The 22,021-nt window shown below is 46.2% G+C and overlaps 1 protein-coding gene across 5 annotated transcripts in view; it reads left to right on the top strand.

Annotated features, from left to right (window-relative positions):
* Positions 1 to 22,021, top strand: part of LOC144000398 (uncharacterized) — a 117,593-nt gene that overhangs the window by 938 nt on the left and 94,634 nt on the right. The window lies entirely within an intron of this gene.

The following is a 22,021-nucleotide window of genomic DNA, read 5'->3' as shown; positions in this document are numbered from 1 at the left end:
TTCCGTTGGAAAAACAATCCAAGTTTTTTCCGACAGAAAATCCGCTCGTGTGTACGGGGCATTAGCCTGGTGACTACAATTATAAATGTAGACCGCTAATCGTTTGAGATGTTTCCATGTACAAAAGGTGTAAAGGATGAGTTCATATATATCTTTTATGGTAGACCAATGTACCTATGATACGTCGTTACCATGTACTGTTCTTGGATTTCAATAAAATCTTTGTTGAAAAAAAAATAAATAAAAAGGCCATAACGTGTAAAAGAAAAAAATGTGCCAGTAATAAAAAACAAAAAACTTTGATGCCGCGTACACACGATCGGAATTCTCGTCGGAAAAAGCTCTGATGGTTTTCCCGACGGAATTCGGCTCAAGCTGTCTTGCTTGCACATGGTCACATCAAATTCCGATCATTTATAACGCGGTGACATACAACATGTACGACGGGACTAGAAAAAGGAAGTTCAATAGCCAGTAGCCAATAGCTTCTGTCTCATAGTTGAATCTGAGCATGCGTGATTTTTGGCGTGTCGGAATTGCATACACACGATCAGAATTTCCCGATAGAAAGTTTTTCCGTCGGGAAAATTGAGAACATGCTATCAATCTTTGGCTGGCGGAAATTCGGACAGCTAAATTCCGATGGAGCGTACACACGGTCGCATTTTCCGGTCTTTTTCTGGCCGGGAACTCCGATCGTGTGTACACGGCATTAGAAAATACCACGAGTCAACATCTTCCACCTCTGTGCAAAAAATCACAAGAACTATGATATATTGCCCGTGCAAACCTCCGCCTGTGCTCTCTGGCCACTCACCTCCCGGTATGACTCCTGTTTTACCAGTGAGTCACAACTCGCTGCTCCCCTTAGGGGTATGATTAAATTATGATGGGGTGTAGCTTGGTATCCTTCCATTTCAGTGGAGGCTGGTGCTCAAAATTTGCAAAATTTGGTGCAAACAAACTGAACCCCATCAATTGCAGCCTCACTATACCATCGATCACAACAACTGTACCATCAATTTCCTCCACTGTACCATCAAACGCAGCCACTGTACCATCAAACGCAGCCACTGTGCCCATCAAATGCAGCCACTGTGCCATCAAGCGCAAACACTGTGCCATATCAAATGCTGCCACATCAAATGCTCCCACTGTGCCCCATCATATGCTCCCACTGTGCCCCTTAAAATGCTCCCATTGTGCCCCATCAAATGCTCCCATTGTGTCCCATCAAATGCTCCCACTGTGCCCCATCAAATGCTCCCACTGTGCCCCATCAAATGCTCTCACTGTGCCCCATCAAATGCTCCCATTGTGCATCATCAAATGCTCTCACTGTGCCCCATCAAATGCTCTCACTGTGCCCCATCAAATGCTCCCATTGTGCCTCATCAAATGCTCTCACTGTGCCCCATCAAATGCTCCCATTGTGCATCATCAAATGCTCTCACTGTGCCCCATCAAATGCTCTCACTGTGCCCCATCAAATGCTCCCATTTTGCCTCATCAAATGCTCTCACTGTGCCCCATCAAATGCTCCCACTGTGCCCCATCAAATGCTCCCATTGTGCCCCATCAAATGCTCTCACTGTGCCCCATCAAATGCTCCCATTGTGCCCCATCAAATGCTCCCATTGTGCCTCATCAAATGCTCTCACTGTGCCCCATCAAATGCTCCCATTGTGCATCATCAAATGCTCTCACTGTGCCCCATCAAATGCTCTCACTGTGCCCCATCAAATGCTCCCATTTTGCCTCATCAAATGCTCTCACTGTGCCCCATCAAATGCTCCCACTGTGCCCCATCAAATGCTCCCATTGTGCCCCATCAAATGCTCTCACTGTGCCCCATCAAATGCTCCCATTGTGCCCCATCAAATGCTCCCACTGTGCCCCATCAAATGCTCCCATTGTGCCTCATCAAATGCTCTCACTATGCCCCATCAAATGCTCTCACTGTGCCCCATCAAATGCTCCCATTGTGCCCCATCAAATGCTCCCACTGTGCCCCATCAAATGCTCCCACTGTGCCCCATCAAATGCTCTCACTGTGCCCCATCAAATGCTCTCACTGTGCCCCATCAAATGCTCCCACTGTGCCCCATCAAATGCTCCCACTGTGCCCCATCAAATGCTCCCACTGTGCCCCATCAAATGCTCCCACTGTGCCTCATCAAATGCTCTCACTGTGCCCCATCAAATGCTCCCATTGTGCCCCATCAAATGCTCCCATTGTGCCCCATCAAATGCTCCCATTGTGCCCCATCAAATGCTCCCACTGTGCCCCATCAAATGCTCCCATTGTGCCCCATCAAATGCTCCCATTGTGCCTCATCAAATGCTCTCACTGTGCCCCATCAAATGCTCTCACTGTGCCCCATCAAATGCTCCCATTGTGCCCCATCAAATGCTCCCACTGTGCCCCATCAAATGCTCCCACTGTGCCCCATCAAATGCTCCCATTGTGCCTCATCAAATGCTCTCACTGTGCCCCATCAAATGCTCCCACTGTGCCCCATCAAATGCTCCCACTGTGCCCCATCAAATGCTCCCACTGTGCCTCATCAAATGCTCCCATTGTGCCCCATCAAATGCTCCCGTTGTGCCCCATCAAATGCTCCTATTGTGCCCCATCAAATGCTTTCACTGTGCCCCATCAAATGCTCCCACTGTGCCCCATCAAATGCTCCCACTGTGCCCCATCAAATGCTCCCACTGTGCCCCATCAAATGCTCCCATTTTGCCCCATCAAATGCTAAAACAAACAATTTTGTGTAACGCTATATCAAAGTGTCAAGAAAAATGTGTCGACATGCATATATCTGAAACCTGTAAATCTGTAAAGGAGTTCACCCAACGCGTTTCGACCACGGAGTCGTCATCTGGGGTCGACTCTGTAGTCGAAACACGTTGGGTAGTATCCTTTACAGACATCGCTTGCAACTTTTATATCAATGCGCCATTTTGACTTCTTCAAAATGTGAGTGTTCCTTTTATATGCTTTATCTATTAAAACGTGTTTTTGACAATATTACGCTATATCGGATTCCTATTTTTATGGTTTCATATACCATACTCATCACTGGTGATGACAATGATTAGCAAGGCAGGTTGCTTGGACACTCACCACTGTGAATACTTAAGCAGCAGGGACATTATGTAGCTCGACCCCATAGAAGAAGTCCACACCCAGGAGGCAAGGCTCAAGTGATTGCTGAATAAATAGGTCCATTGCAGAAATGTAAACCTTGTTCTGATCCATGAGGGTGTACAACTGTGAGGGCTGACGTGGTTGAATTAAATGTATCTCCTATATGTTTACATTATTATCACTCTCTCTTTCATCACAAATAAACACTCACATCTTTCAGCTCTTCATCAGTAAACCAGCTTCAAACCGCCCAATAATTGACCTATTAACCACTTGTAAAAATAAAAAAAATATAAAAAAAACCCACACACTCACAGCTATGTACATTTTCTGGGAGTCTTCATGATCCACCCCGAACTCGTTTCGTCACCCTCGTAAATAATAACAATAAAGACAATCTTTTGTTTAGTACACCTATCATAATAACTTCACAGAACAAAGGATTTAAACAACCAAGGTCTTTGATGGATATTTAATATAAGTCAGTCTTTATATTTAGTAAAATTTTTTTATTTTTTATTGGATAACAGTAACAAGATTACAGTATTATCATACAGTCGTTTAGGAATCAAAGAACATTGGTTGTTATGAGTAAGACAAAGGCATTGAAAGCCTGGATATCACAGCGAGTCTCTCGAGTAAACAGTTTTAAAATCCAGAGGAAGCTTAAAGAGGGATTCCACTGGAAAAAAAAGTATTATAAACCAGCAGCTATAAAAACTACAGCTGCTGACTTGTAATAAATGGACACTCACCTGTCCCGGGGTCCAGCGATGTCGGCAGCCGAGGCCGATCGATCGCTCGGCTCTCGGCTGCTGCCGCCGCCATTCTCGGTGAGGGAATCAGGAAGTGAAGCATGGCGGCTTCACTTCCCGGTTCCCTACTGTGCATGCGCGAGTCGCGCAGCGCAATGGGAATGGCCCGCGCTGTGTCTGGGACCTGTGTGTGTCCCAGCAGACAGCACGCCGGGACAGGAAACAGCATAGACTCCCGTGGGAGTCTATGCCCCGGGAAGTGGGTGCAAATACCTGTCTTAGACAGGTATCTGCACCCCACTCCCCCCTGAAAGGTGCCAACTGTGACACCGGAGGGGGAGGGAGGGTTCCGATGAGCGGAAGTTCCACTATAGGGTGGAACCCCGCTTTAAGGGTTATGTAGGGTAAGATCAACAGTAGTTAAACTTTAGAGTAAATATTACTACATGCCATAGAACGTCTTTCTGTCTAGTGGTAAAAATAGTCAAGGGAGTTTCCATAGGTGCGAATAGTGGTCTGGGTGTTTGTATGATAATTGAATCCAAAGGAATATGATGTTGCCAGCTGGGTGTTCTGTCTTGAACATCCAATTAGCAACAGGTAGTAAAACGGGGTCTTAGTGGATGGTGGAAGACAGAGAGGTGAAGAGATGGGGCGGGGAGGAGGGGGAGGTCAAGAGGATTGGGAGGTTAGTGTTTATCTCCTCAGTCTCCGTTAATGGTTAAGTGGTTACGGTGAGATATCTTGGTGGTGGCAATTTGGTGTATTAGACACCTGGTACTGGAAAGTCGCGAATGGAAAAAAAAATCGACACGGGCCTCTTGAACTTGTCCCTTGGGTAGGGGTGGGAGGCCCATACCTTCTGGAAAGGAAGAAGAGAGGGGGGGGGGGGGGTGTTGTACGTGTTTATCTTGGGTGGGCAGATCATGTTAAAGGGATTATCCCATTAATGTCAGATATCTGTTGGTTGGTCGGAAGTGGTTCCAACAGGCCCATGTTTTTGAGAATTTAGCTGGGGAGTCTCGGGCAATGAAAATTAGTCCTTCCATTTCAGATATTCTGTTGGATTTGTTTGAACCATTCTGGGATGGTCGGTAAGCGAGGGGAGCCCCAATGTCGGGGAATGCACATTTTGACTGCATTGATTAGAGGCTAGACATATGCGATTAGTTTCGTACGAATCTCAAATTCGTACGAATTTCCCAAAATTCATACGTTCGGGAGGATCCGAAATACGAATTGCTGTGCGTCCGAATTCTGTACGCAATATGAATTTTTGTTTACGAATTTCGGATCAGTTGTCGTTGCATAGACGACTCAGTCATTATGCTTATTATGAGGGGCTCCCACCATCCCTGTGCTATGCTGACTTCCTCCTGGGGCTGTACCTCTGTTGTGCTCATTATGAGGGGCTCCCACCATCCCTGTGCTATGCTGACTTCCTCCTGGGGCTGTACCTCTGCTGTGCATATTATGAGGGGCTCCCACCATCCCTGTGCTGTGCTGACTTCCTCCTGGGGCTGCTTATTATGAGGGGCTCCCACCATCCCTGTGCTATGCTGACTTCCTCCTGGAGCTGCTTATTATGTGGGGCTCCCACCATCCCTGTGCTATGCTGATTTCTTCCGGGTGTTGTACCTCTGCTGTGCATATTATGAGGGGCTCCCACTATCCCTGTGCTGTGCTGACTTCCTCCTGGGGCTGCTTATTATGAGGGGCTCCCACCATCCCTGTGCTATGCTGACTTCCTCCTGGGCCTGCTTATTATGAGGGGCTCCCACCATCCCTGTGCTATGCTGATTTCTTCCGGGTGCTGTACCTCTGCTGTGCATATTATGAGGGGCTCCCACCATCCCTGTGCTGTGCTGACTTCCTCCTGGGGCTGCTTATTATGAGGGGCTCCCACCATCCCTGTGCTATGCTGATTTCTTCCGGGTGCTGTACCTCTGCTGTGCAGATTATGAGGTTGTTTTAACGGACATCACCACAGGATGTGTAACAAGGTGCCTGGTTCTCCGGCGCATGTTCAGCATTTGTAGGGAGAGGAAGGATCGCGCTTGTTTAGAATCGCTGGGGTTCTGTACCAGCGAGTCAGGGTCTTGTAATTGTTTTCTAGAATGGAGACGTTTAGGGAGCCTTTATGGGCTATCATAAATATACATTCCCGTTTGTCGTCTGATATTTCTAAGTGTATTTATTTTCCCATGTCCTGTAAGCCTTTCCAGCCTTAGGGGCGAAATCTGCAAATAGCATGGTATAGATACTGGAAATCAAATGTTGTTGGGGGGCTAGATTGGGACCACAAGTGTTGAAATGGAGGAATCACCATTGATCTCGTAGGAAGTGACGGATTTGAAAGTAGGTCCAGAGCGGGAGAGGGTTGTTGGTGAGAGTAGGCACTAGCGCAAGACTTTCTAGGAGAGAGCCGTCGCGGAAAAAAATTGATGTGCTAATATTTCTGGGTGTCGCCATTGATTTTTTAGGAATTGTGCGGACATACCTGTCACGTACCTAGTAGGGAGCCCGGAATGCAGAAGGAGACCTCTCTTGCGTCCCCGACTCACGGCCCCTGATGATGGTGACAGGAGGCACGGGAGTCAAAGGTAGCACGAGTGCCTGGCGGGATCAACAGCGGGAGGATGGATCAGGCTGACTTTGGGAACTGTAGCTGGACAAGCAGGCCCCTGTGGCAGCGGACAGGAACCAGTAGACAGCAGGAGACCAACAGGAACAGGTGGATCACTCAGAGGCAGGCACGCAGAAAAGTCAGGCAAGCCGGGTCAAATCAGACAGTCAGTACAGGAACAGATGCAGCAGACAGAGGCAGGTATGTGGAGCAGGCCGGGTCGGTAACTGATGAGCACGGATGGACCAGGGGATGAGACAGGTGCAGAGTCGTAGACAAGCCGGAGGTCAGAGGCAGGCAGAAGGCAGGGAAGGTCACAGGTCAGGCTGGGTCAATACACAAACAGATCAGATTCAGGTAATAGTCTCAGGAACGCTGTAGATCAAGCAGCAAGATCTGAAGGGAGAACTGAGTTTAAATAGCCCGCCTGGCGCCGGTAACTGCGCATGCGCACGCGAAAGCGCGCAACCGCGCGAATGCGCGCACCAGCACGGACACGCTCAGGCACCCGCAGGCGCGCACAGACAGGTGACAGACCACTGTCCCCAGCCAGCCTTTCCTGACAATACCAGGGAGGAAGGCAGGGTTAAGTCTTATAGGAGTTAAGGGTCCCGGAACGGAAAGATGTGCAATTCTTTTACATGTTTCCCTGAAACAACAGAGTGTCGGGTCAATGAGAGGATGTTCCTTGAGTGTGGAGGGGATATGGTTAAGCAACAACCAGGATGCCAATTTCTTCCTTTAATTTAAAATTGAACAGGCAACATACTACATCTCTGGGAGGGTCAGTATCTCTTCCCCTGGGTCTGAGAGCTCTGTGCAGGCACTCATAGTCAATGGGGGATTCAGGGGGCCTGCCTAAAAGGTAGTTGAATATGCTGCAGCTCATCTGGGGTTCGGTTCCCCTGGGGGAATCGGGACCAAGTTGGGGAAGAGTTCCCCTTATGCCCCGTACACACGATCGGACATTCTGACTAAGGATGAGCCGAACACCCCCTGGGTTCGCTTCGCACCAGAACCTGCGAACAGACCTAAACTTCGTGTGAACTTTAGAACCCTATTAAAGTCTATGGGACTCCAACGTTCAAAATCAAAAGTGCTAATTTTAAAGGCTAATATGCAAGATATTGTCTTAAAAAGTGTTTGGGGACCCGACTCCTGCCCCAGGGGGCATGTATCAATGCAACAAAAAAAGTTTTAAAAAATGACAGTTTTTTCGGGAGCAGTGATTTTAATAATGCTTAAAGTGAAACAATAGTGTGTATAGTATGCCTGTAAAGGGGCGCATGTTTCCCGTGCTTAGAACTGTCCCTGCACAAAGTGTCATTTCTGCAGGAAAAAAAGTAATTTAAAAGCACTCGCGGCTATAATGAATACAGATACGCTGCGCTGGAGGGAGAGATTACCCATCGCTGGATCAGATCAGCCATCGCTGGACCCCGGAGAGATGATCATCTGTCACTGGATAGCAAGAGTGGATTACCACCGCTGGAATTTTTTTTCAATTTAATTTTTTATTTTTAATAAAGGACTTTTGCAACGGTGTGTGTGTGTTTAACATTTTTTTCACACTTTCTTTGTGAAATGATAGGGGTACTTTTGTACCCCCTTACCATTTAAAACAGAGTGGGGCGGGATCTGGGGGTCCCCTTGTTAAAGGGGGCTTCCATATTCTGATAAGCCCCCCGCCCGCAGACCCCCACAACCACCGGCTAGGGTTGTGGGGATGAGGTCCTTGTCCTCATCAACAGGGGGACAAGGTGCTTTGGGGGGGGACCCCAAAGCATCCTCCCAATGTTGAGGGCATGTGGCCTGGTACGGTTCAGGTGGGGCGCTCTCTCACCCCCCCCCTCTTTTCCTGCGGCCTGCCAGGTTGCGTGCTCGGATAAAGGGTCTGAAATGGATTTTTGGGGGAACTCAACGCCATTTTTTTTTTAAATTTCGCATGGAGTTCCCCTTAAAATCGGTATGGATACTTGGGGGGGAACCCCCACGTAATTTTTTTTTAAATTTGACGTGGGGTTCCCCTTAATATCCATACCAGACCTAAAGGGCCTGGTAATTGAATTTTGGGGAACCTCACGCTTTCTTTTTTTTCTTTTTTATTAATGACTTTCAAATAACTGTTCTCTGTATTACGGGAGCTGACAATTCATTATAGCCGCGAGTGATTTTAAATTACTTTTTTTCCTTGCGAAATGACACTTTGTGCAGGGACAGTTCTAAGTACGGGAAACATGCGCCCCTTCACAGGCATACTATAGACACCCCCCAGGTACGAAATTGAAAGGAATATTACACTTTTATTGTTTCACTTTAAGCATTATTAAAATCACTGCTCCCGAAAAAACGGACATTTTTAAAACTTTTTTTTGCATTGATACATGTCCACTGGGGCAGGACCCGGGTCCCCAAACACTTTTCATCACAATGGCGTATAAAAAAAAAAAGGGGGGTGTGTTGCGCTTCCTATATTAAAGACCAATAATGGACTATCTCAAATAAAAATAACAATGCTAACGGTAAAAAATGCAATCGTGCTAAAACAAACAAGAACTAGTGAATGAAAGTGCATCTGTGCATAAAATATATAAAATGTGTACAATATTAAATATATAAAAAAATATATAAAAAAATATCATATACGTGACACCAACAAGAGTGCTGTGATGCAAAGTGCATATATCCAAAAATCAATGTGAGTAAAATACACACAATAGACAAAAACAAATATATAAATACATAAAACAGCAGCAGTGAAAAAAAATATAGATTTAATCGTTTTTGCTGCTATATTTTTTATATATTTTTTTTTTCGCTGCTACTGTTTTATGTATTTATATATTTGTTTTGGTCTATTGTGTGTATTTTACTCACATTGATTTTTGGATATATGCACTTTGCATCACAGCACTCTTGTTGGTGTCACGTATATGATATTTTTTTATATATTTAATATTGTACGCATTTTATATATTTTATGCACAGATGCACTTCCATTCACTAGTTCTTGTTTGTTTTAGCACGATTGCACTTTTTACCGTTAGCATTGTTATTTTTATTTGAGATAGTCCATTATTGGTCTTTAATATAGGAAGCGCAACACACCCCCCTTTTTTTGTTTATACACTAATGAGAGTCAACTCATAAAGTGTTTGCTGCACCTATTAGAATAGTTTTGTCATACCCTTTTTTTTCATACAGCGCAGGAGCCCCTTTTATACTTTTGTAATGGAAATTTGTAGGTTCTGTATATAATTGTATTCTATTTTATATGTATTGCACAATGCCCTCACTGTGCACACGGCACTAATAATGTTTTCAGTACATGTTTTGCATTCTTTCGAGTTCTGATTAGAATTAGCCTGCCTATGTAACGCCCCTTGTTACCATAAACGTACAATTTGTAATATTAATGTGATACCTACGTAATCATGTGTATAAAAACTTTCACATGCGTCATAATAAAGGAGAACGGTTATTTGGAAAGATGCTGAGCGTATCTTTTGTGTCTGTTCCCTACTGCAGTAGTTATTAATTTGGAACCACTAATCAATATGAGGATAGGAGTTGCCTATCATCAAAATATCCATTTCACTTTTCATCACAATAACTTGCATATAAGCCTTTAAAATTAGCACTTTAGATTTCTCCCTTAGACTTTTACAGGGTGTTCCGAGGCTTTTCGAATTTGCCGTGAGCACCCCAAAATTGTTCGCTGTTCGGTGAACAGGCGAACAGGCAATGTTCAACTCGAACGCGAAGCTCATCCCTAATTCTGACAACAAAATCCACAGTTTTTTTCTGACGGATGTTGGCTCAAACTTGTCTTGCATACACAAGGTCACACAAAGTTGTCGGAATTTCCGAACGTCAAGCATGCGGTGATGTATGATGAGCAGAGAAAATTGAAGTTCAATTGCCAGTGGGGCTCTTCTGCTTGATTACGAGCATGCGTAGAACTTTGTGCTTCGAAATTGTGTACACACGATCGGAATTTCCGACAGCGGATTTTGTTGTCAGAAAATTTGAGAACCAGATCTCAAATTTTGTGCGACGGAGATTCCGATGGAAGCGGTCCGATGGAGCCTACACACGGTCATGTGTACGGGGCATTAGGTTTCCCCATGTCTGCAGGGGTAGATGGCTCTGCTGGACTGAGAAAGGCACCTCTGTAGACTGGAGCATGGAGATCAGGCATACATTAGCGTCCAGTGTTCTGTCGAAAAGTGTCTGGCCATCGAATAGTGTGCGCCCTGTACTGCGCAGGCGCAGCACTTGTGGCAGTACGGAGGCGAAGGAGACACCGAAAGTCTCTGAAGAACGGCGCCTGCGCACTGAGTCCAGGTTGAAGCCCCATCATGCAAGTGGACATACGGTTGCTCATAGTAACAGGGCCGCTTGCGGGCTCGCTTCGCTCACCACGCTTTGGGCACGGCCTGGTTTCGCTTGGCTATTTTTTATTCTAACTGAGTCCAGGTTGAAGCCCCATCATGCAAGTGGACATACAGTTGCTCATAGTAACAGGGCCCCTTGCGGGCTTGCTTTGCTCACCACGGTTTGGGCACGGCCTCGTTTCGCTCGGCTATTTTTTATTCTAACTCTGTGTCCACTTGGTTGGTGGGGCTTGAATCTGGACTCACAGCGCAGGCGCTGTTCATCTTCGGAGATGTTCGGCTTCTCCTTGTCCTCCGTATTGAGCAAGCGCAGTACAGGGCGGACACTATCCGATGGGGGACACTATATTTGATAAATCACCGGTACCAAACCACGCCCTCCTTAGTAACCCTTTCTATTGGTCATAACACAACCAGTCAGATATATACTGTACAGAATTGTTTAGGTTCATGTATATTTTTGAGATTTTTTTTTTTTTTACAGATAACATTAAGTTTCAGGTCAGGGTTCTGAGCTTGGAACAATGTTAAAACCACGACACTATAGCTTGCATATAGATTCTTCAGGTTTTTGAATTGTTTAGGTTTATATACACTATATTGTCAAAAGTATTGGGACACCCGCTTTTACATGCACAAATTGATAACTACTGCAGTAGGGAACAGACACAAAAGATACCTTCAGCATCTTTCCAAATAACTGTTCTCCTTTATTATGATGCAGTTGAAGGTTTTTATACACATGGTTACGTAGGTATCACATTAATATTACAATTGTACCTTTATGGTAACAAGGGGCGTAACATAGGCAGGCTAATTCTAATCAGGACTCGAAAGAATGCAAAACATGTACTGAAAACATTATTAGTTGCCGTGTGCACAGTGAGGGCAGTGTGGAATACATATAAAATAGAATACAATTATATACAGAAATCACAGATTTCCATTACAGTCTCCTCTCTTTTGATTAATATTTTGATCACTAACCATACCTGCTATCACCTTTAACCACTTTCAGCCCCGGACCATTTTGCTGGTCAAAGATCAGACCACTTTTTGCGATTCGGCACTGCGTCGCTTTAACTGACAATTGCGCAGTCGTGCGACGTGGCTCCCAAACAAAATTGACGTCCTTTTTTTCCCACAAATAGAGCATTTTTCTTTTGGTGGTATTTGATCACCCCTGCGGTTTTTATTTTTTGCGCTATAAACAAAAATAGAGCGACAATTTCGAAAAAAACGCATTATTTTTTACTTTTTGTTATAATAAATATCCCCCAAAAATATATAAAAAAACATTTTTTTTTTTCCCTCAGTTTAGGCCGATACGTATTCTTCTACATATTTTTGGTAAAAAAAAATCTCAATAAGCGATTATTGATTGGTTTGCGCAAAAGTTATAGCGTTTACAAAATAGGGGATAGTTTTATAGCATTTATATTAATAATTTTTTATTATTTTTTTTCTTACTAGTAATGGCGGCGATCAGTGATTTTTATTGTGACTGCGACATTGTGGGGGACACATCGGACATTTTTGACACATTTTTGGGACCACTGGCATTTATACAGTAATCACTGCTATATAAATGCAGTGATTCCTGTGTAAATGACACTGGCAGTGAAGGGGTTAACCAGTGGGTGGCAGTGTAGGGGTTAAGTGTTCCTAGGGGTGTGTTACTAACTGTGGGGGGGGGCTGGGCTTTCATTTAGTGAACACTGATTTCTGCTCCAATCACATGGAGCAGAGATCAGCGTCACTAGTTGCTAGGCAGAATGGAGAAATGCTGTTTACACGGCATTTCCTCCATTCAGCCGTCCCGTGAGTCGATCGCGGGGATGCCCGCGGTGATCGAGTCCACGGGTCCCGCGACCGGACCTACGGGGGTCCCGACCAGCGCGGGAGCGTGCCGCCGGCGGCGCGCTCCCGATGGCAGGGCGGCATTGAATATTGGACGTACATGTACGCCAATATGCCTGCCCGTGCCATTCTGTCGACGTACATCGGCGTGCGCTGGTCGGGAACCGATTAACCTGGAACCTCCACACGCTAAGGTGGAGGTAGTCCTGGCCAAAGAAACAAACTTCATTGTGGAGAAAATAATAGCTGAGCAGCTTTTTTCATTACAAAATGACTTTTCATTGTGGAAAAAAATGATTGATAAGACATATTTACAGAGTACTGGTTGTACACTCCTGTGGCCAGAATGGCCTTCTAGCTGAATTGTTGGCATGCTGACTTATCAGCGTATGTAAACACAGACAATGCTACATAAAAAAAAAAAAAAAAAAAAGGAAGAGGTACAAAAGACAAATATGACTTCAACAAGGCATCAATATCAATAATCTCTGGAAGGGATGTTCAGCTTTTGGTAACACCTTTGGAAACAGGTAAAACAAGAAGTGGTATGTTATAAAAAACAACAACTGTGGTGAACCCTGGCTCTATCCCACGCTCCTTTACTAAGGCGGCCATAACTGCTTGTGACTGATGACACGGTCCATGTGTCAAGTTGGAGGGAAAAGAGTGTCTGGCAGACATAAATGATCATCTTTTCCAAAGTCTTGTTTCGTAAGAACTTGCCCCCTGTGGACCACTTGTGCTTCTCGTTCTGGGGTCCTTAAAGTTGAATTATTAATCCCAGCTATACTGGGCCAGAACTGGGGTGAAATCTGTGAGTTTCACAGACCCAGCAAGTGTTGTAAATGCAGCATCCTTAGACGCTTGGTCTGCTTCCAGTGTAAGTTTTAAGGTTAGTATGGCTACCTCAGCAAGAACCTGGAAGACTAAAAACAGCCGATCAAATTAACTTGACATGCTTGATTGGTTGACCTGCCAAAATTCCATTACAACGCCAAACTCACTCATCCACACTATTTCCAAAAGTATTGGGCCACCCCTCCAAATCATTTTTGGGAGGGGGGAATTATGGTGTGGGTATGTTTTCCAGGGGTTGGGCTTGGTCTCATAGTTCCAGTAAACTAAACTCTTAAGGCATCCGCATACCAAGACATTTTGGACATTTTCGTGCTCCCAACTCTATTGGAACAGTTCAGGGATGGCCTAACTACTTGCTGACCAGCCAACGTCATTATATGGCGGCAGGTTGGCTCTCCTGCGTGAATCGCCATAGGTGTACGTCGGCTGCGGGAGTGTGCCCGCGAGTCGAGCGGACTTGATGTCCACCAGCAAACCACTCAAAGTTGGGCAGCCTCGAATTCCTGCTGAGATTCCACATCCCAAAAAGACTTAAATCAGTGACATCGGCATTAGGGGCTTCATAGCTGGTAATCCAGGACTGATTCATTTTTATAAAAGTCAAACAGTCCATGGAGTCTGTGGACAAACTATGATCAGTAATGAAACCTCCTGCAGCACCGAATGCCCGTTCTGAAAGCACACTGGATGCAGCCTGAGCCTGTCGTCATGCCGTACTCACAGAGGTACTCGTTGACAGCCCTCTGCTACATGTATAGAAGCCGCTGCAGCATTGCCAAAGTTGAGTTCCACCTGGTAGGCAGGCGGTTTACGGGCAGGTGGAATTCCCATTGAATTTCAGCCAACTGAACACTGGCTGTGTATGACCATCTGAAATGGCTACAGACTTTTCTGGCCAGCTTTGGCACATCTTGCAACCCTGGGTATGTATTTAGGAAATGTTGCACCACCAAATTGAGGACATGTGCCAGACATGGCACGTGTCAACTTTCCCTGTCTAAGGGCGGACAGGAGGTTGGAGCCATTATCGCACACCACCATTCCTGGCTCCAGCTGGTGTGGTGTGAACCACCTCTGGGCCTGTCCCTGCAGAGTTGCAAGAATCTCTGCCCTGGTGTGGTTCCTGTCCCCTAAACACACCAGCTGAAGCACTGCGTGGCACCTTTGTAGCCTGACTCATGGAATAGCCCTTTGAAAGCTTAGGGGGTACCTGATGTTCATAGGACAATTCTGCAAAGGAGGGCATGGAGGTGGTGGAGGTGGAGGGGGTAGAGCTCACAGGTCTGGCATCATTGCCACCAGCTATATGGAGACATGGGGGAACAACACGCTGAAGTACCGAGTCCTGTATCCTTCCGAGTTGCAAGCAGCATTACCCAGTGTGCTGCGAATGAAATATATCGTCTCTGTCCATGGTTGCTGGACCACATGTCAGCAGTAAGTTGGATTTTACGGCTCACTGTCTTGCCCAATAATGCCAGAATATTCCCTTCCACTTGATGGTAGAGAGATGGAACGTGAAAAGTAGTAGCGACTGGGAACCTGCCATTGGGGTACAGGTACAGCAAATTGTACAAATTCACGGAAGGGGGCAGAATCCACCAGAATCCACCAGGCCGAAAGGCAGAAGTTGGAGAGCCAACAGCTTTGACAAGCTTGCATTTAGACGCTGGGCATGTGGGTGGCAGGGTCTGTATTTTTTTTTACTGCTGCAGCAGATGGGGCAGAGAAATTTGCAGCGGGTGGTGTACTGCTGGCAGATGTGCTGCTGGGACCTGGGAACCCTGTGCTATACTTCATCCCTATCAGTGGAGGCTGACTCAGTATAGCAGGGGCAGACTGAAGTGGGTAAGGAGGAGGGACAGATTTGTGTCCCTTTTGTGTGGCTTTTAGGTGCTCTTGCCAACGGGCTGAGTGGTTGGACGTTAAATGCCTTGTTAAGCATGTGGTACCCAAATAGTTGGTATTTTTGGCACCTTTGATGTGCTTGAGACACAGTTTGCAGATAGCAACAGTGTGATCTGCTGCAGAAGTGTTGAAAAAGGCCCAGACAGCTGAGCTATGGGGAGTGGGCCCATAACAGCTGCAGAATGTGATGGAGTAGGGTGGCTGCTCTCTACTCTCTTGATGTCGGCCTCCTTGGGGTTGTGCCGCCTCACCTTCATTTTTCATCCTCTGCTCTGGCACCCAAGTCGCATCAGTGACCTCATCATCATCATCCATCATTGCCACTGGAGACAACTTGGCAATACGCTGCGGCTTGGGGAACATGAATGCCAATGTGTCTACCAGTGTTCCTCCCTCTCACTAGGCTCGTGTTCCTGTCCTCCTCAACCTCAGAACCAACATCTGAATCTAGTAATGGCTGGGCATTATCAAGGCATTATCAAGGAGCAAGTGGCTGACGCTGTGGTCAAATAACTCAGCTGACTCCTCAATGGCTGATGTTGGAGCTATGGCAGGAAGCAGGGCCGTCTTTAATATTGATTGGACCCTGGGCAAAAAATTTCTTAGGGCCCCCCTCCCCCCTTGCAATTTTGCTCTCCACCTTCTCTGAGACATACAATAAATAGCAGCTAGACTTAAAATCAGTTTACTGTATCAGATCAGGCAGCGATTGGTTGCCAGAGGTTACAGCATATCATTACTGCGCACTGACTGGTTGCTAGAGGTTACAGCACTCCTTAAAGTGGTTGTAAACCCTTACAAACCACTTTGACCTACAGGTAAGCCTAGATTAAGGCTTACCTGTAGGTCCAAGAAACATCTCCTAAACATATATGGTTTAGGAGATATTTGCCCGAAAACAGGCACCGCTGTCTACGGCGCATGCGCCGTAGACAGTGGCGTGCAGGCGCACTGAGCGCGGCATTCCCAACGACGGAGCTGCCGCGTGTGTCGGCTCCCGTGCGCATGCGCGGGAGTGACGTCATCGCGGCTTCGCCGAATGACATCGGCGGAGCTGCGAGACTCCACCAAGAAGATGGATGCGGTGGACTACAGGGGACAGCAGCGACTTCACTGGCTCCTGTGTCAGGTAAGTGACACATAATGGACTACTATGCGATGCGATGCGATGTGATGCATAGTAGTCCATTATGCTTTGCCTTTGCAGGGAATGAAAGAGGAAGTAAGCTCATCAGGGTTTACTTCCTCTTTAAGGCTCACTGATTAGTTGCTAGAGGTTACAGCACATTTCTCCTTGTTGATTGGCTGCTAGAGATTGCTGTACAGTAATACAGCTCACTGGTTGCTATAGGTTACAGCACATCTTCTCCTCACTGCAGGGGGGCATGATAGACATATGAATGCAGCCTTTATTTACATATCAATGCAGTTGGCCTCAGCTATTTACATATGCATTTCACTGCTATTTACATATGAATGCCAGTATTTACATGTAACACAGGTCTGCAGGTGAGTCATCTGTACACAACAATATGGCAGAGCTGGGCAGCATTAGTAGCAGCACAGGACTAAAACTTCAAGGGACAAGAGAATGTAAACTGGGATAGTTGGCAAGTATGAGGCAGCTGCTTTGGGCCCCACAACAATGACAGGGCCCAGGACAGCTGCCCCTTTTGCCCTGCCTTAAAGACAGCCCTGGCAGGAAGAGATGTGGACAAGGAGGAAGGTTTATCCACTCTGGCAACTGCAGGGGACTGCGCACTTGTCTCTGCTGGCTTGACAGAGCATGAGGAGGATGAGGAAGGTTTAGTAAGCCAGTCCACCACCTCCTCTGCATGCCGTGGATGGATAGCACGGGCAAACTCACTAAACAGAGGACATGATGCCCTGCCTGAGGACTGACCACCACGCCCACCTTTGCCTGTGGACACATTTGTTGCTGGCCCCCTTACAGTGCCAAGGGAACGTCTGCCTCTCCTTGTTGTCCTCCCAGACATTATTGGGAGCGAGGCGGCGATGCTTATAAGCAAATCAACCTGACATTTTTATATTGTAATAACTTCATGGGAGAAAGGAATGAAACAATTGAAGTCCTCGATGGAAATAAAGTACGTCAATATTAATACTTTGTAATAACCCTTTCAATGTGTCATAAATAATGTCAACCTGCACTTTTCTGTAGCAGCAAGTCAAATATTCACAGAATTGTTCATGTCAATTTTGAGATGTCCTTTTTTTTCATTTCCAGATAACAATGAGTTTCAGATCAGGGTTCAACAAACTCAAAACCACGGCACCATAGTCTGCATATAGGATTGAAACGATGAAAGGAATGAAGTTAATAACCTGGCATTATAAAACAAACTATTTGTAGTGCCCTGCTCCTAATGAGCAAACGTTATTGTTTTTCAAATTTAACCACTTTCAGCCCCCCCCCCCCCCCCTGAGACCATTTTGCTGGCCAAAGACCAGACCACGTTTTGTGATTCGGCACTGCGTCGCTCTAACTGACAATTGCGCGGTCGTGCGACGTGGCTCCCAAACAAAATTGACGTCCTTTTTTTTTCCCCACAAATAGAGCTTTCTTTTGGTGGTATTTGATCACCCCTGCGGTTTTTATTTTTTTGCGTTATAAACAAAAATAGAGCGATAATTTTGAAAAAAAAAACAAATTTTTTACTTTGTTATAATAAATATCCCCCAAAAATATATAAAACATTTTTTTTCCTCAGTTTAGGCCGATACGTATTCTTCTACATATTTTTGGTAAAAAAAGTAAAAAAAAAAAAAAAAAATCGCAAAACGCGATTATTGATTGGTTTGCGCAAAAGTAATAGCGTTTACAAAATAGGTGATAGTTTTATGGCATTTTTATTAATAATTTTTTTTTTTTACTAGTAATGGCGGCGATCAGCGATTTTTATTGTGACTGCGACATTATGGCGGACACATCGGACATTTTTGAAACATTTTTGGGCCCATTGTCATTTATACAGCAATCACTGCTATATAAATGCAGTGATTCCTGTGTAAATGACACTGGCAGTGAAGGGGTTAACCAGTGGATGGCAGTGTAGGGGTTAAAGCGGGATTCCACCCTAAAGTGTAACCTCCGCTGATCGGATCCCTCCCCCCCTCCGGTGTCACAATTGACACCTTTCAGGGGGGAGGGGGGTGGAGATACCTGTCAAAGACAGGTATTTTCACCCACTTCCGGGCATAGACTCCTGTGGGAGTCTACGCCATTTCCTGCCCTGCCGCGCTGTCTGCTGGGACACACACGGGTCCCAGTGACAGCGCGGAGATTTCCTATTGCGCGGCGCGGCTCGCGCATGCGCAGTAGGGAACCGGGAAGTGAAGCCGATTCGCTTCACTTCCTGATTCCCTCACCTAGAATGGTGACTACAGCAGCCGAGAGCCGAGCGATCGATCGGCCTCGGCATCGCTGGAACCCGGGACAGGTGAGTGTCCATTTATTAAAAGTCAGCAGCTGTAGTATTTATAGCTGCTGGCTTTTAATATTTTTTTTTTTGGTGGAATCCCTCTTTAAGTGTTCCTAGGGGTATGTTACTAACTGTTGGGGGCTGGGCTTTCATTTAGTGAACACTGATCTCTGCTCCAATCACATTGAGCAGAGATCAGCGTCACTAGTTGCTAGGCAGAACGGGGAGATGCTGTTTATAACGGCATCTCTCCGTTTCAGCCACCCCGTTAGATGATCGCGGGTATGCCCGCGGCAATAGAGTCCGCGGGACCCACGACTGGACTCACGGGGGTCCCGACCAACAAGCGAGCGCACTGCCGGCGGCGCGATCGCGATGGCAGGGCAGCAAATTTAAAGGGACGTACAGGTACACCTATTTGCCTCCCCGTGCCATTCTGCCGACGTACATTGGTGTGCGCTGGTCGGGAACCGGTTAAGTTGTCTGAAGCTGCAGTTTGGCTCAGACTATTTATTCCGAAAAGTTCTGGTTTCTGTACCAGTTCAGCTGGGTTGCACTAGTAAGGATGAGCCAAACACCCCCCGGTTCGGTTTGCACCAGATTCTGCGAACAGACCTAAAATCTGCGTGAACTTTAGAACCCTATTAAAGTCTATGGGATTTGAACGTTCAAAAAGGGTAATATGCAAGTTACTGTCCTAAAAAGTGTTTGGGGACCTGGGTTCTGCCCCAGGGGACATGGATCAATGCAAAAAAAAGTTTAAAAAAAACTGAGTTTTTTCGGGAGCAGCGATTTTAATAATGCTTAAAGTGAAACAATAAAAGTGTAATATTCCTTTAAATTTCGTACCTGGGAGTGTGTGTATAGTATGCCTGTAAAGGGGCGCATGTTTCCCGTGCTTAGAACTGTCCCTGCACAAAGTGTCATTTCTGCAGGAAAAAAAGTCATTTAAAATCACTCATAGCTATAATGAATTGTCGACTCCGTAATACAGAGAACACTCATTGGAAGTCATTGATATAAAAAAAGAATGGTGTTTACCCAAATTCAATTACCAGGCCCTTCAGGTCTGGTATGGATATTAAGTGGAACCCTGTGTCAAAAAAAAAATGATGTGGGGTTCCCCCCAAATATCCATACCAGACCCTTTATCTGAGCACGCAACCTGGCAGGCCACAGGAAAAGAGGGGGGACGAGAGAGCGCCCCCCCCTCCTGAACTATACCAGGCCACATGCCCTCAACATTGGGAGGATGCTTTGGGGGTCTGTGGCCCTTCAAAGCACCATGTCCCCATGTTGATGGGGACAAGGGCCTCATCCCCACAACCCTGGCTGCCGGTTGTGGGGGTCTGCGGGCAAGGGGCTTATCAGAATCTGGAAGCCTCCTTTAACAAGGGGACCCCCAGATCCCAGCCCCCCCCCCCGTTTGAAATGGTAAGGGGGTACAAAAGTACCCCTACCATTTCACAAAGAAAGTGTAAAAAAAAATTGTTAAAAAACCACACACGCACACCCACACACACTTGGGAAAAGTCTATTAAAAAAAATATATAAAGACACCCATCGCTGGATAGCAAGAGTGGATTTACCACTACTGGAATTTTTTTAATTTTTTTTATTTTTAATAAAGGACTTATCCCAACGGTGTGTGTGCGTTTTTTAACAATTTTTTACACTTTCTTTGTGAAATGGTAGGGGTACTTTTGTACGGGGGGGGGGGGCGGGATCTGGGAGTCCCCATGTTAAAGGGGTTTACAGATTCTGATAAGCCCCCCGTCTGCAGACCCCCACAACCACCGGTCAGGGTTGTGGGGATGAGGCCCTTGTCCCCATCAACATGGTGCTTTGAGCGGTCACAGACCCTCAAAGCATCCTCCCGATGTTGAGGGCATGTCTCCTGGTACGGTTCAGGGGGGGGGGGGGGCGCTCTCTCGTCCCCCCCCTCTTTTTCTGCGGACTGCCAGGTTGCGTGCTCGGATAAAGGGTCTGGTATGGATATTTGGGGGGAACCCCACATCATTTTTTTTTTTTATTTGACACGAGGTTCCCCTTAATATCCATACCAGAACTGAAGGGCCTGGTAATTGAATTTGGGGGAACCCCACGCTTCCCCCCCCCATCAATGACTTTCAATGAGTGTTCTCTGTGTTACGGGAGCCGACAATTCATTATAGCTGCGAATGATTTTAAATGGCTTTTTTTCCTTGCGAAATGACACTTTGTGCAGGGACAGTTCTAAGCACGGGAAACATGCGCTCCTTCACAGGCATACTATAGACACCCCCCAGGTACGAAATTTAAAGGAATATTACACTTTTATTGTTTCACTTTAAGCATTATTAAAATCACTGCTCCCGAAAAAACGTCAGTTTTTAAAACTTTTTTTTGCATTGATCCATGTCCCCTGGGGCAGGACCCGGGTCCCCAAACACTTTTTATGACAATAACTTGCATATAAGCCTTTAAAATGAGCACTTTAGATTTTTCCCATAGACTTTTACAGGGTGTTCTGCGGCTTTTCGAATTTGCCGAGAACACCCCAAATTGTTCACTGTTCGGCGAACAGGCAATGTTCGAAGCTCATCCCTATACACTAGTTTCCACTTGACCGTAGGTGTGGCTGTCGCTGCTGGTAGTTGTAGAAATGCAGCAAACTGGATGTATTGACCACCTTTTGCTCAGAAATGGCCCAGTGGGAGTGGTTTCCCCCCTGTGCATTCTGGGAGAGGGTATTTAAGGTACCGACACCATTTTGTGGGGGTCTCTTTTCCAGGGTTCACTATCCTGACCTCATGGCCCTCCTGGCCTGGGGTGTGTGTCGCATGATTTTGCGCCTCAGGGCCGGCTGGCTCAAGGCTTTACAGCTGAGGGAGTAGGCCCAAGAGTCTTGGGTTCTACTGATCGAGGGGTGGTCCGGTGCTGTCTTGCCTGCGGGGAGAAGCCAGGCGACTGGAGGATCCAGGGGAGGACTTTTCAAGGAGAGGACCAAGCGCAAGGCTGGTATCTCTGGAGGAGCCTGG

The sequence above is a fragment of the Lithobates pipiens genome, unplaced genomic scaffold (genome assembly GCF_037356315.1).
Source record: "Lithobates pipiens isolate NorthernLeopardFrog02 unplaced genomic scaffold, aLitPip1_a1.2 Scaffold_22, whole genome shotgun sequence".
NCBI classification, from domain to species: domain Eukaryota; kingdom Metazoa; phylum Chordata; class Amphibia; order Anura; family Ranidae; genus Lithobates; species Lithobates pipiens.
Note: the sequence above shows the minus strand (reverse complement) of the source record. Positions and strands in the feature narration are given on the sequence as shown.